We start from the raw sequence: 14,540 nt of genomic DNA, 5'->3' as shown, positions 1-14,540 counted from the left end.
ACCTTAACGTCGCACTATGCGACGTGAAGGTCGCACCCCATGCGACCTTATAGGCGCATCGGGTGCGCCGTTTGCGTCACATCGCGATGCGACGTTTGCGCGCGGGTCTTTGCGCACAAGTGGATTTTATCATGACCTAACTGAGTTTAGGCGTGATAGAGGGCTTTTCACAAGCGTGCTAACAGTTAACACTGCTTTGTGAATCAAGCCCTATGTGTTGAACCTCCTGTTGGGTTGGTTCCAGCATGTCTTCTCTAAGATGTGGTACATGAGGTTCTGTCGGAACTCATATCTGAGCCGATCTGATGGATGGGGCTATACACCTTCTAGGGGTCTGGTGGGAGCTAGGAGAAAGCTTTTCACACCTGGGTGGAAGGTTCTGTAATTGAAAACAGCTGTCAGTGATTGCTAGCAGAACCAGGGAGGAAGGAAACAAGGTTGAATTAAAAATATAATTTTGGTATTTGCAATGGAATGTGTGCTTGTGACTCAAATAACGTATTCACGGTTTTCTCGGGGACCACATAGGCGTCACATCCTCCATGAGCAGTCCAGGACTTGGCAATCCTGCTCGTTTCTTCTGGCGTCTCTGGGAAAGATGCCCCTGCTTACAGGCAAATAGTGATGTACACCAGACTGGACTGCATGTGCTGATAGTTCATACCTACAGATTTCATACCTATGAATTCACGTCTATTCATACTACTGTGTGGTGTCACATATAGCCTCTAATGGTCACCTCTCCACAGTCAAACTCAGCATCTGTGTACCATCCCTCCATTTGCCATAATTCTGCCAGTTGCTTTCCAAAGTGCTAAAGATGAGGAAACAACAATCTGAGTTTAAAAAGCTGGCCACATTCAGTTGGGACGACCATTTTCGTGAACAAATCAGCACACTGATGCATTCTCTATAGCTCATCCTGTGCACGTGGATGTAGTAAACCCCTTTTTAGACTCTAAGCCACAAAGAAGAATTCAAAATAGTAGTGTGCTGTACACCTCTGAATCATCCTCTACTAATGCCTCTGACACCCATAGCCCCACTAATGTCCACCTATTGGAGGCAACACACACTTTATCCATCTGATTTGTAGTCATGATTCTTGAAGTTAAAAAATGTTATTTCTTAAACATGATCTGACATCTCTTCAAGATCGCACTACTAAAACGGGAGTACAGATTATCACCCTTCCCTTGAAGATAGGGTTTGACCCATACACAATGATGTAGTTACAGTTAAAATCATAAACTGGAAATTGTAACTGATGATTGGGCTTCCCCCCAAAAAGTAGAAGGAATAGAACAGGAAAGTTTAATGGAAACCTGGATCAGAAACACTTGGAAAGATGCAAAACGTTTACCCTTTTTGTAAGGGAAAGAGCATAGAGTTCCTTGTAGACCATTTCCACAGGCCAGGTCGCCAACACCAGTCCTTCATAATTTCAAGGACAAAGTGGAAATACTACAAGCTGCTAGGAAAACTGGAGATCTATAATTCATTGATGCAACTAAAATTATGATCTTTGCAGATTTCTCTCCTAAACCTCAAACAATCATCCAGATTTTCTATAGGACCCAGAGCCTTCCCTCTCCTTAGGTAAGTCTCTGCTTCATTTTTTTTTATCAGTTTCCATTGACTTAAATGATACCCCACACAGGCCTCTACGCAGATGCCACTAATTGATAACCCAGACTCCATGGGGTATTATCCCCCTCATGGTCCATCCTATTTCCTTCTTCATAACATTGACTGAAAAAGTCTTCATATATAAAACATATTTAACCAGGCCCCCCTTGGCCTCTTACTTGCTTAGGGAGGTTACATAGGTCGCCAATAACTTTATCAATAATTATCACAATGAATTGATCTATATCTTTTTTTTTCCACCACCAATTAGGCTTTCTTTGGGTGATACATTTTGCTAAGAATTATTTTTTTCTAAATGCATTTTAGCAGGAATATTAAGAAAAGAATGGAAAAAGTCATTATTTCTAAGTTTTCGACCATTATAGCCTTAAATTACATGCTGCCATAATTAAAACCCACATATTTTATTTGCCCATTTGTCCCAGTTATTACACCATTTAAATTATGTCCCTATCACAATGTATGGCGCCAATATTTTATTTGGAAATAAAGGTGCATTTTTTTAGTTTTGTGTCCATCACTATTTACAAGCTTATAATTTTAAAAATATTAGTAATATACCCTCTTGACATGCATATTAAAACAGTTCAGACCCTTAGGTAACTATTTATGTTTTTAACTGTTTATTTTTTAATTGTAAATTTTTTTTATTTTTTTTTAGTTAAAAATGTTGTTTGGGTATTTTTTGGGTGTGGGAGGTAAACAGTTAATTTTAAATGTAATTTATTGTGTTTGTGTGAAAAAAATGTATGTACATGTAGTTTTATTGTTTGGCCACAAGATGGATACTGCAATTTTTTTTTATTCCATCCTGTAAGCGAACACTCTCGCTTACAGGAAGGACTTTTTTTTTTTTGTTTTGTTTTTTGTTTTTTAGAAAGACCACGGCTTCTCATAAAAGCTGTTGGTCTTTCTAACGGGGACTGAGATCAATGAATGTGAACTGTGTACCCATTCATTGATCTCTGGGATAATGGTCGGCGGCATGGGAGCATACTGCATAGGAAGCTCCCGGCGACTTCAGCGGGAGTGAGAACGCGCACAGCCAGGGCCATGCAGGAGCAGTTGCTTGCGACATTCAAGTGGCAAAAACCGGAAACGAGCCACAGCGGGGACCAAAGGATCGTTTTGTCCCGGCGCGGGCACAGGACGTCTGGGTGGTGGCGGTGGGGAGGGGGGCTGGTTGGGCGATAGCAGAAGCCCCAGGTAAGTTGAACTCCTTTTTTTTTTTTTTTTTTTTAAGATTGCAGTTCTCCTTTAAGGGTTATTTATTCAGTCAGTATAGCTGGGAGGTGAATGCATTTAAGACCTGTGGAGGTTGCCATTATTGTCGCCCTAGCTGGTACTGTACTGATACTATAAATGCCAAACTAACCAGGTGACCATTTATTCTGGATTTAAACACCTCCAGGGATGTAACTGTACTGATTTAACAAGGTAAGCAGTTCCAAAGCATAGAAATAGCAATACAGAACACTATATGGTTATAAAGATTTTGAGGTGAACTCTGGGGATGACCATATTATAAAATCATGTTGACCTGAGGTTGTAGTCGCTGTGGTGCTCCTGCAATTAATCCTTCACATAGTCGGTGCCTAAATTGTGCAAGGGTTTGAAAGTCAGCAGACCAGCCTTGAGTATTCTCTACTTAATGGGTGACTAGTTTAATGAGAAAATAATCAGTCAATGTGGCAATAGTGGATTTGATTTGGTAACAGCTGGAAAGTGGTGTACTGTATTGACTGCATGAAGTGCAAATCTGTATTTGAAAGGCTTGTGTAGTGGACTTTGCAATAGTCCAGCTGTGATGCGAGTTGGCAGGTCTTTTGATGAGTGGATCCATTTTTTTTGCAGTGTTCCATTTGTGAAAGTTGATTTTTTTTTTTTTTTACCACAGTTAAGAGTTGATTTGGAAAGTTTATTTACATATTTTTTTGCTTATAAATTGTCTTTATGATTTACTTTCTCTGCAAATACTGTAATTACTGTAATACTGTTTTTAACTTATTTAATTTAAGTGCTGTGGTAATGAGATGAACTGGGGAGATGTATCATATTGTTAAATGTTCTTCATAGGCAGCGGGATCACAAATATTTATGTTCATACTAAAATAGATATCCTGACCTCAAACTATCATTTTCATTTATGTTTTGTTCTCCTTTATTTATTACTGTTGTCACCTAGCATGCGGCAAAAGCTTTGCGATAGGCTGCATTCATACAGACTTGTATAAAATAGAAAAGGATATGTATATCTTCATAGTGATGTCACCAAGCTGATGCAAGCTCTGGCTTTGTGTGAAAAAAAAATTGCACTTCTTGCACGTCCTTTGACACATATATGTAACTAACAGTGGAGTTTTTCACCCGAGTAATAAGAGTTACATTGTGACTAACTGACATCAGCAATGCTCAGTTTATCAACAGAACTGTTGGATATTTGCCCTATTGAAAAATCAGTAATGCAGCTAACACACTAATTGAACAGATCATGTTTGGGACAGATTAAGTAAGTTTGTAAATTATTTTATGTTTTAAAGGTGGTTTCCCATTTGCATTATGTTTGGCCCACTCTAGATCAACGGGCACCACTTTATAGGGGAGGGAGGATTACTAAACACCAGGAATCTGTATGGGGGAGGGAGGAGGGCCACTAGACACCAAGGTACTGTATGGGGGGGGGGCATTAGACACCAGGGAACTAGACATTGGCCCGCGACTTGGTCCCAGTTTTTAATTTTACCCCAACTTGTATTCGGGTTATACTCCCCTGCAATAGATCCTGTATTTCTGCTTATCCTCCTGAAATCTTCTAAAATAAACTTGCTTAGAGGTGGAGAGGGCACAGACCTAGGATCATCCGTGTCCTGGTACATATGAAATCCTCAGTTAAATTTGTGATTTATACTTACATGGGGCTTCCTCCTTCCAAAGGGATTTATACTTACCTTGGGCTTCTTCCAGCCCCCAGTAATCCGTGGATCCATCAGGTCATGTCTGTTCCATTGTTGGCAGCCCCGATAAGGTCCCTAATTGAGCCAGTTTGGGACTACTGTGCATGCACGGCCCTGGCCTCTAGGTTGAGCTCCTGTGGCTGGGAGCGTTGTGCACCTGCACAGTTACAAGACTTAAAGGAATACTATCGATTCACATATTTTTTTTCAATTGACACAGGAATTGTTTGGGAAGTGCTGCCAAGTACTGGTGTATACATTTTAGTAGCAACTTCTTTGTTTACTGTTGTTTACTGTTATTAATATACATTCAAACTTTACTGACGCTAAAACTGACGGCTGACTGAGCCATGAGGAGAGGGGAAATTCCCCTCACACTTGATCAGTTAACTCTATGTGTAGCTCTGTGTGTGACAGAGAAGAGGCTCCCAATAGCTGTAGCTCCTGTGTCCTGTGTTTCTGACTGAAGTGTCTGAAGATAGCAGAGGAAATGTAACTAATTGTCACAGCTTTTCATACTGTTTTTGCTTTCAGAGTTTGATATGTCTGATATTTGCTTTCTGTAGTCTGATATGCAACTCTGGCTTTGCATTGAAGCAGACACCCCTTCTGCAATTGGTTTGTCCCAATATAGCTAAATCCTACCCTCAATAAATTACAGTTTTTGCCTCTGATATTTAACATGAAAAGTAGGAAAATGTTTACACAGCTACTTAGACATTATTTGCACACTGTCATTTTAGAACACTTGGGTATCGATAGTATTCCTTTAACTTACTGCTCAGGTGCAAAATGCTCTTAGCCATTGCAGCATAACCAAGGAGGCATGTGGCCTTGGCCTCACATGCACAGCAGTCCCCGACTACCGGGACTGACAGGGGAAGAATGAGGGGACAGGCCTGACACCAAGGGAGCCCAGGGCATATAGGGGACTAGAGGAAGCCCCAGTGAAGTATAAATCCTTTTGATTGCAATTTTTCATGCTTACTTTAACCCCAACAGTTTCTCCTTACATCACCCCTTAATACCCGGCCCTAGTCTGGAAAATTAGGGCCTGCAGCGTTTTTTAGGCCCGGGGAATGGAATGTACGGAACATATCTGTACCAACAGACGCATGTGAATGGATCCATAGGTTAGCATTAGATCCTTTCACATCCGTTCAATTTGTACAGTATACGTTCCGGTTACGTTCCGCAAAAAAACGCGAATGTGAACCGGGCCTTAGATAGTCGCCACTGTTGCCTCTGAAGACGCTGCCATAGCGAAACGGTCATAGGCGGGTCGTAGTCACCACCATACCCCACAACCCCATCTAAACCACAACGGGTATGTGTGTTTTGAATATTTCACTTTATTTATGAATGTTTAGAAGAAACTTGGAGAGCCGTTAGCAATAAAGCTCTTTTAATGGAAAATTGATGCAGTGCCGGACCTTTTATATCTCTGTTTGTTACATGGACATTTGCTGGCATTTCTGGGCCCTGAGCATGCAGACCCTTATATGCACATAGTACCTATGGAATTGGTGTGTTTGTGTATTGGAGGGTGTAATCCTTACACACTGCCGTGGTGCCTGACGCTGTATATTCTTTATAGCTGCCGTCTTAGATAGAAGCCTAACTGACCGCTCATCCTAACTGCTAAAATTTAACCATTACAGTGAGTTTTGCAGTTAGGATGAGTGGTCCTCTTAATTGTTCAGTGTGCGGGTGTTGCCATGAAACAGTGGGTGCCAGGTAATGAAAAGCAGGATGGCCATTTTGCAATTCTTCCGACCCTCGGAAGTAAGGCATAAAAATGCAAAACGGCTGTCAGGCTCTCCATTTCCTGGCACCCACTGCACCACCCTCGGCAACACTCAGTAAGAAACTGATGTAACAACACTGCGAAGTATTACACAGAGACATTAACCGCAAGCCCGTTTATGGTAGTGGCGGACTGTCTTTTTACTGGTTGCTCTGTATGCTTGTTCTCACGATTGGCCCCGAGCACACCATATGAGGCAAGTTTCCAGGTGTCAATACTGCATCTTCACCACAATTAAGTGCTCTCTCCGCCCCTTCTTCCCCCTTTTGAGTGGCTAAAAAAAGTCAAGGAGCCAGCTGTGCTGAGTGGGATGGGCAGTCTAGAGATAATACATTTGGAGGGTTGGACAGGCGGAATTTTACATGTTTTGACAGTCACAGCAGTTCACAGTTATATTTAAATTGTGTATTTAGATTAACGCTACACTTTGGCTTTTCGGAGCCAGTAAATGAGTACTTACATTGACAACAATACAGAAATCTAAAAGAAAAGAAAGAATGTTAGGCGCCAGCTGCCTCTGGGGATGTGTCCAGCCCTTGAGAAGAACTGGTAATATGTCTGCACAACTAAGATAAAAGCACACGCATGCACTTGAAAACCTCACATTTGCAGTCCAAACCTTTTGTACTACAGTGCATTATTTAATAATACATTGATTTAATTTAATATCAATGAAGCAGGCATGAGTTTTTTTGTTTTTGCTTTACTTATCGTTATACCCACATTTTATACACTGCTTAGCAAGTAACTGCTTTTTTTTATTAGAATTTGTTATTCCCTTCAAGGCCTTGATTTTCAGAAGGGGTTTTTCATTGTTTGTGTAAGAATATAAGGATCTTATTTTAGGACTTGTGTGGTATGCTATCAGCATGCAGTCATCTGTCTGTAAGGTAAAACAATGAAGAATGGGCTATGGAAAGCTACAAACCACTAGGGAAATCTTCCCACGGGAACCTTATTCCAAGACTATTCTCTAAGACACAGCTCACACATTCCTGATAGACAGCTACTTAATGTTATATATTTAAAGGGTCAGTAATTAGTTATTAGACCTCACAGCTTACCTAGCCCACTTTTAGAATTTTGCAGGAAGCTGTATACTTATATATTCTTCTATAGATACATTTCAGTGGAGCATTTTGTATTTTTAAATCTGATTTTTATATTAACTTTTGTGTGATCTGCAAACTCACAGACAGGCGTGCTACAGGATTATCTACAGATAAAGGCTCTGCAAGCAACTTCTCAGCATGGTGCTTGCACTAATATATGCAGCATGTACATTACAGGTAGTAAAGATCACAAGTTATCAAAATGATTTGAAAAGGATTGAATGTTTTTTGTGCAACATTAGTTGTTATTATATATGTGCAGTACTTCTGTAAAATTGGTATTTCCATACCCATCAAACAGTTCACATCTCTCCTTGCTTTCAGTTATCACAGTAATACTTTTTTCTTTCCTTTGTTCATGGTGAAGTGAAATAACAATCCTCACTAGGTTAGCTCTATACAGTGCAAGAATTTTAGGTTGTCTGCTTGTTTTGTTCTGTACGTATGGGATTAATTTGTTGCATTGTGTCCCATGCACATTAGGTACCTTAAAATAACTATCTGCAATTGTTTTACATGGTTTTGTTAATTTCATAGGCTATAGGTGTGCTACATACCAGCACTTTTTAATGTATGCATGGTTTTGAAATAACACAATACAATGATCTGCATATTTATTCACTTTCCTGAAGTGGTGCACTATTATGATTTAAGTAAGGCAAAACTGAATCCAGGAAGTTATTATAGCAAACTGAAACTTCTACTTAAAGAGAACCCGAGGTGGGGTTCTGACAATGCAATCCACATATAGAGGCTGGGTCTGCCTATACTGCCCAGCCGCTGTTGCTATTTTAATCCCCCCTGCACTCTGCTATCCTCATAAATCACAGCCGCGCTGCTGACACGCAGTGTGTCACAGCGGGCTGTGTTTATCTCTGTACTGTCAGTCTGCCACTCCCCCCGCCTCCTGCATAGCTCTGGTCCCCGCCCGTGTCCCTTCCCTCCCCGCTGATTGGAGGGAAGGGACGTGGGTGGGACTGGAGCTATGCAGGAGGCGGGGGAGCACGCAGAGTGACAGTACAGATGTAAACACAGCCCGCACAGCGCGGCTGTGATTTATGGGGGATTGCAGAGCGCAGGGGGGACTTTGGGGGTATTGAAATAACAACAGAGGCTGGGCAGTATAGGCAGACCCAGCCTCTTTACGTGGATTGCATTGTCAGAACCCCACCTCTTTGAGCTTATTTTTGCCATTCATCGGTGCATTAATTTAGCTCATGGTGCAGGCATGCATTTCAAAGGAAGTGGGACTTTTTTTTAACTGAATTGTATCAAAATTCAAGTTGCTGTATTCACTTAGAATATTGTATATAAATTTGTGCATGTAATAAATAGCTTTATACATTCCAGATCCAGTTCTGCCATGCCCAAAGAAGAAACTTAAAGAGAACCCGAGGTGGGTTCTAAGAATCCTATTCGTACACAGAGGCTGGGTCTGCATATAATACCCAGCCTCTGTTGCTATACTATTTCCCCCCAGGCCCCCCCATAAATCAAACGCCGTGCTAGCGACATCGCTAGCCGGCTGTTTACATCTCCACTGTCACTCTCACCGCTCCCCCACCTCCTTTATGTCGCCGCTCCCCGCCTGCATCCCTTCCCTCCCCACTGATTGGAGGGAAGAAACACAGGTGGGGGAGCGGCGAGAGTGACAATGGAGATGTATACAGCCAGCTATCGACACGCTGCTTGTCGCTAGGACAGCTGTGTGATTTATGGGGGACAGCAGAGCGCTGGGGGGGGGGGGGAACAGTATAGCAACAGAGGCTGGGCATTATATGCAGACCCAGCCTCTGTGTGCTAATAGAATTCTTAGAACCCACCTCGGGTTCTCTTTAAGGTTTTGAAAGCTTGCAAGAAAATCTTGTACAGTTGGTCAATGAAGGACCACTATATCACAAAAAATTATAACATTTAAAATACATGTAAACACATACAAATCAGAAGTAGGTTCCCTGCAGAGTAATATGAGGCATAAATTACTTTTCTCCCATGTTGCCGTCACTTACAGTAGGTAGTAGAAATCTGACAGAACTGACAAGTTTTGACTTTTCCATATCTTCATGGGGTAATCTCAGTATGGCCTTCATTCTTTATAAAGGCAGTCCCTGAAAAGCATTTATACAAAGATGCTGGCCAGCCTCCCACTTTTTTGGCAGTCAGATGGTGCAATTGCCATTCACTAAGTGCTTCTAAAAATAAATAAACACTGAGAATCACCTATGAGGAGATGGGCTATTCCAAAACCTGTTTGTTATGCCAGACTTTTACGACCTACTGCAAGTGACAGCAACATAGGAGAAAAGTTATTTATGGCTCATTATACTCTAGAACAGGGCTTTTCAACCTTTTCACTAATTGTACCACTTTTATCGCCTGAAAATTTACCACCAGCGTGCCTGCGCAGTAGATTGGACGCTTGGCTGTTTCTGCTGAAGACTGAATGGAGAGCAGCTACTGCGCATGTGCACACGCCGACAAGTAGAACTTTGGGGCTCCCAGCACTGGATCCCCTCTGCTGAGGGGGAAAGCATCTTTAGGATTCAAAGGCCTCCCCCTCTCCGATGTAGGTACCCTTTTTTCTTACAGGTACACTTTAAGAATAGAGGAAGCATATGGGAGGGGAAAAGTGGGATGGGAAAAGTAACAATAACAATAACAATAATATTTATATAGCGCTTTTCTCCCTGGGGACTCAAGTAGAAGGCATTAGTGGAGAAAAAGACTACAAATTAGCTTGCTAGCCAGTATTGGCAATCTGTAGGTAGATTGCCAATATAGGTAGCCTTGCAAGTCCCCCCCCCCCCCCCCCGCCACACACTTAATTATAGGTAGCCTGGACCCACCACCAGAGTGCTGGGCAGTGACTAGCCGCAATGTTCGGCTCCCACTCGCTCACTTCTTGCTCTGCTGCCCTGCGGAATAGTTTGCACCTCAGATCATCGGTAAGCCAGCCGCAGTGAAGAGACAGCCAGGCAAACAGTGCACGGTGACGGCGTGTATACTTCAAATACAGGAAGTGAGCAGTGATGTCACTTTCTGTATCTGTGCCATCACTGTGCACCAGTCGCCTGGCTGTCTCTTTCCCACTGATCTGAGGTCTGAAGTATGCCACAGGGCAGCACATCAAGGAGCGAGCGAGGGGTAGCCAAACTTTGTGGAGACAAGATGGGACCAGGACAAGTGGCAGGCGAACAATAAAGTGGCAGACAAACCTGGTATGTACCACCTGGCCAACAGCAAAGTACCACTGGTGGTACGCGTACCACAGGTTGAAAAGCCCTGCTCTAGAAGAAATGTACTTCCTATTTGTATTTTTTTACATGTATTTACATTTTGTAAATTTTGTGATTGTGGTCCTTTAAAGGTATTACCTAAACAAAAAGATTTTGAGTAAAAAATACTGTGACTTGTTACTTTGCATAAAATACGATTTCCAGCCAGAACTATTTGTTAAATGGCATTTGGATCCATATAAATTAAGTAGCTCATTCTATATCCTATTTTTTATAGTATATTTGATTTAGCCTATCAAAGCCTTTAGCGGCTGGCATATTAATATATATACTGACTTGGATGACCTCAGTTTGTATTCTATCTAGTGCAAGAAATTCTAACTTGCAAATTTCCACTGGCTCATCAATAATGCCTAATAGAACACCTCCTAATGAACCACACTCAGGATTTGCAGCACAAAGACTTATAGAACTCAGTGCTTTTGTCTCCCCTATAATTGTTCGTCTTGAGGTAACATTGTTTAGTATACACTCTTCTTCAACTCCATTGTGTGATACTTTACTTCCAGGGTTTATAGTGAATTAAAAAATAAATTAAACCTCAGCGGGATTCTGCAGTCCAGCATGTTGGCAATGATAAGTTATACATGAGAACTCTATAGCTGCTTTTGTTCCCATGGTGACCCAGGATTTTCAGTCTGAGTAGCATCATGAGGCTGTGTTCTCTGCCGCCTCTTGGTTTTCACAGTATAGGGAACTGTTTGAGAATTATTTCCAAGGAGTTGCTAAAGGACTCATTTGCACAGCAAAGATTTGTTTTTTAAAGGATAATGACATTTTAAGTTATGAAGAACACCAAAATACTGTTTAGTAGGCTGGAAGAAACAGAAAAGCTTCCTACTGAAAGGAAAGCTTAGGAAGGAAAGCTAAGTAACCAATAGGGAGCCACAGCGGGAGCTGTGAAGATGCTTTTGCCAGGGCTCAGAAGGTGAAGCAGCGGAGATAAGTAGCAGCCTCTGGGTTGGCACAGAGCAATGGCGAGCAATGGTGCCAGGGGAGCCTAGCATGTAGTGGCAGACATCAGGTAAGCGAGTGACAGCATTAAAAGCGGTGGAACTCCGGGGGAGTGCAGTAGCAGTGCCGTGGTGCTGAAGGACAGCTCCTCAGCACAAAAACATGCTTCCCATCGCACGATACATAGGAGCAACGATCAGGAGAATAGCTACTATTTCATTGAATAATGCTCTTTACACTCAGCTATTGCTCAGGTGAAACTGGCAATTTGATTTGCCAGTAATCCTCGTGTGATTGCCAGGGAATAAGTAGCTTGCACGTTGAGAATCAGTATGGCCTCCTTATATCTGGTAGTGCATGTAAATTAGATTGTGAGCCCCTCTGAGGGACAGTTAGTGACTAGACAATATTCTCTGTACAGCGCTATATAAATACTAAAATAAATGTAAATCATTGGGTTGTTCACATTTAATGCATTTTTTCCAATACTGAAAAAAACTGGCTGCAGCTTTTTGCCTGGACACCATGCATGCATGTTTTCTTTATAAATGATATTTAGCTGCTGTGGAAATGGTTTTCCACGTAAAAACATACATGGTGTGCAGAGGAACTCACTGCAAGTTGGACTGCTCCTTTATGCATCTTTTCAGTGGATGGAGTAGTAAATCACTGCTTTTTCTTCTTGTAGGTCAAACATGCACCCAGAACTACTCTTTTATAGCATACCTGCTGCCATACTTTTACTGTTTGTTTCAGCTTATATACAGCTGTTCTGGGCTATTTGACGTTTGTCAAGGCAAGATAACCCAGTATTTTTCAGTATACAAGTATATTCTTATTGAAGCAATACACTGGACCATTTATTTATGATAGAATAGAGTCAGAGAGATTTATCTTAATACTTTGCCTGCATTCATGGCTGTTCATCTGCATACACAAAACGTGCCTGATATTGGTGTACAGAATGAATAATAAAGGGTGTAAATGAAGGTAATCATTAATGCACAGCGACAAGTACATTATCAGAATGTTGGAATGAAGGACAATCGAATAGCCCTGAACTATGTCATTTCAATGTATGAATTTTTAGATAAATGCAACATTTCACCCGCCTGCTTTTAACCTATAAAGAAGAACAAAGCCCAGGTTGGATGGATTTTTTTGAATGAAGAAACTGATGCTGAGTCATGATACCAAGCAAGATACCTTTTACTGAGGGTTATTTTGTGATTTGCCAAGTGTAATGCTGGAGAGTCCCAACATTCAACCCTTTATGATCCGTATTCTAATCATTTTTCACAATCGGTGTAACAATCTAATGGGTCATTTATTAACTGTGAGGTTTAATATTATACAATTTATATTGCTTGTGTTTGCAAACTGTAAATAAAACCTTAGTCAGATGAGTCACTTCGTAGTGCTGACTTCTGCCATTTCAGATACTCATAATCCATAGCAACCATTCTAAATACCTCTGTCTTTGCTCTGACCTCAGCCAATAGTTGCTGTGGGTAGCTATGCTCTTTCTATTGTCATTTATCTTTGCACTGCTTTATTAAAGTGTAAGATTTTTTAAAAATATTACAAATCATGGCACCCACTTACCCAGTATAAAAAATTCAGTAGATATGATTCCTCGGGGGATGATTTGTTTAAAGTGAACCTCCAGACTAAAAATCTACTCAGCAGCACTGAAAAAGCTTGGTGTTTCTTTAACAGTTTCACAGCATCTTAACTTTGTTTTTCTTTCCCAAGCCTCGTTTTAGCCGCACAAAAGAAAACTGCCCGGGCATTTTTCCCCTGATGCTGTGCAAAGCATGATGGGATTTCTAATGTTTTTGTTCTCATTCTGCTGTTTCAGTGCAATTTTCTTTTTAAATTGTGGATTTGAGATTTGAAGCCTAGCGCGCACAGCTGGTAGGGGTGATCAGGACACAGGACAGTTGGAACTGTGTCTCATGCTCCCTGTCACCTCCTTTTAACCGAAAAAATGGCTGCCCCCATGAAATCAAAAAAACATTTGCCCTTTTTTTTTAAAACAGGGTGGGTAAGAGATTTTTTTACCTATCTATTTTAATTAACATAACTAATGTAACTTAATGATAGTATGTTTGTTTAGGCTGAAGTTCCCCTTTAACCTGCTATCGTCCTGGGTCTGATGTTTTATCAACTGACAGTGTGTAAAAAAATCAGTAGACCAGACCTGGAAACAGCCATGTTCTGTCCTATGAATAAAAACAAATTCTGTCATGTCTTTAATAACTGAGATTTAGTTGCAGGGGAGAGCAAATGTTGATACTCAGGTTGAGAGAGAGGGAACCACTTCCTAATTAGGGATAAGCTTTGCATTGGGATTGTCTTGTTTTGTTTCTATGTTAGCAGTACATAGTCATTGGCATGACATAACATTTTGCACTTCCTGTTATGGCCATTACTTGGTTGAATTTTTGTTTTTCCACTTTCAGCCTGTGTTGCCACATACACTTTCACCTGCAGAAAGGCTGTGGTATATGGTTTGAAAGTGGCCTGCAACTACTTAAATACTGCTCTTTGAAAGAGTAAGGAAGCCATCCACAAAGGTATGTAGAGGTGATATCTGTGGTTCCAAGAATGCTAGATCACCTTTGGATGAGAGGAGAGACCAGGAGCCTAATGGCACAATATCGTCTTGTAATATGGTGTGGTGAATGTAGAAGTATATTTATACAAACAATGGTGGGTTGCAAGGTCTTGCTACCACTGTATAAATTTTACGGGGAAATAACCG

General features: G+C 41.2%; 1 protein-coding gene across 5 annotated transcripts in view; it reads left to right on the top strand.

Moving 5' to 3' along the window:
- Positions 1-14,540, top strand: part of CDK19 (cyclin dependent kinase 19) — a 502,598-nt gene that overhangs the window by 395,101 nt on the left and 92,957 nt on the right. The window lies entirely within an intron of this gene.

The sequence above is a fragment of the Hyperolius riggenbachi genome, chromosome 4 (genome assembly GCF_040937935.1).
Source record: "Hyperolius riggenbachi isolate aHypRig1 chromosome 4, aHypRig1.pri, whole genome shotgun sequence".
Lineage (NCBI taxonomy): Eukaryota > Metazoa > Chordata > Amphibia > Anura > Hyperoliidae > Hyperolius > Hyperolius riggenbachi.
The sequence above is the reverse complement of the archived record's forward strand: the minus strand, read 5'-3'. Positions and strand labels throughout refer to the sequence as shown.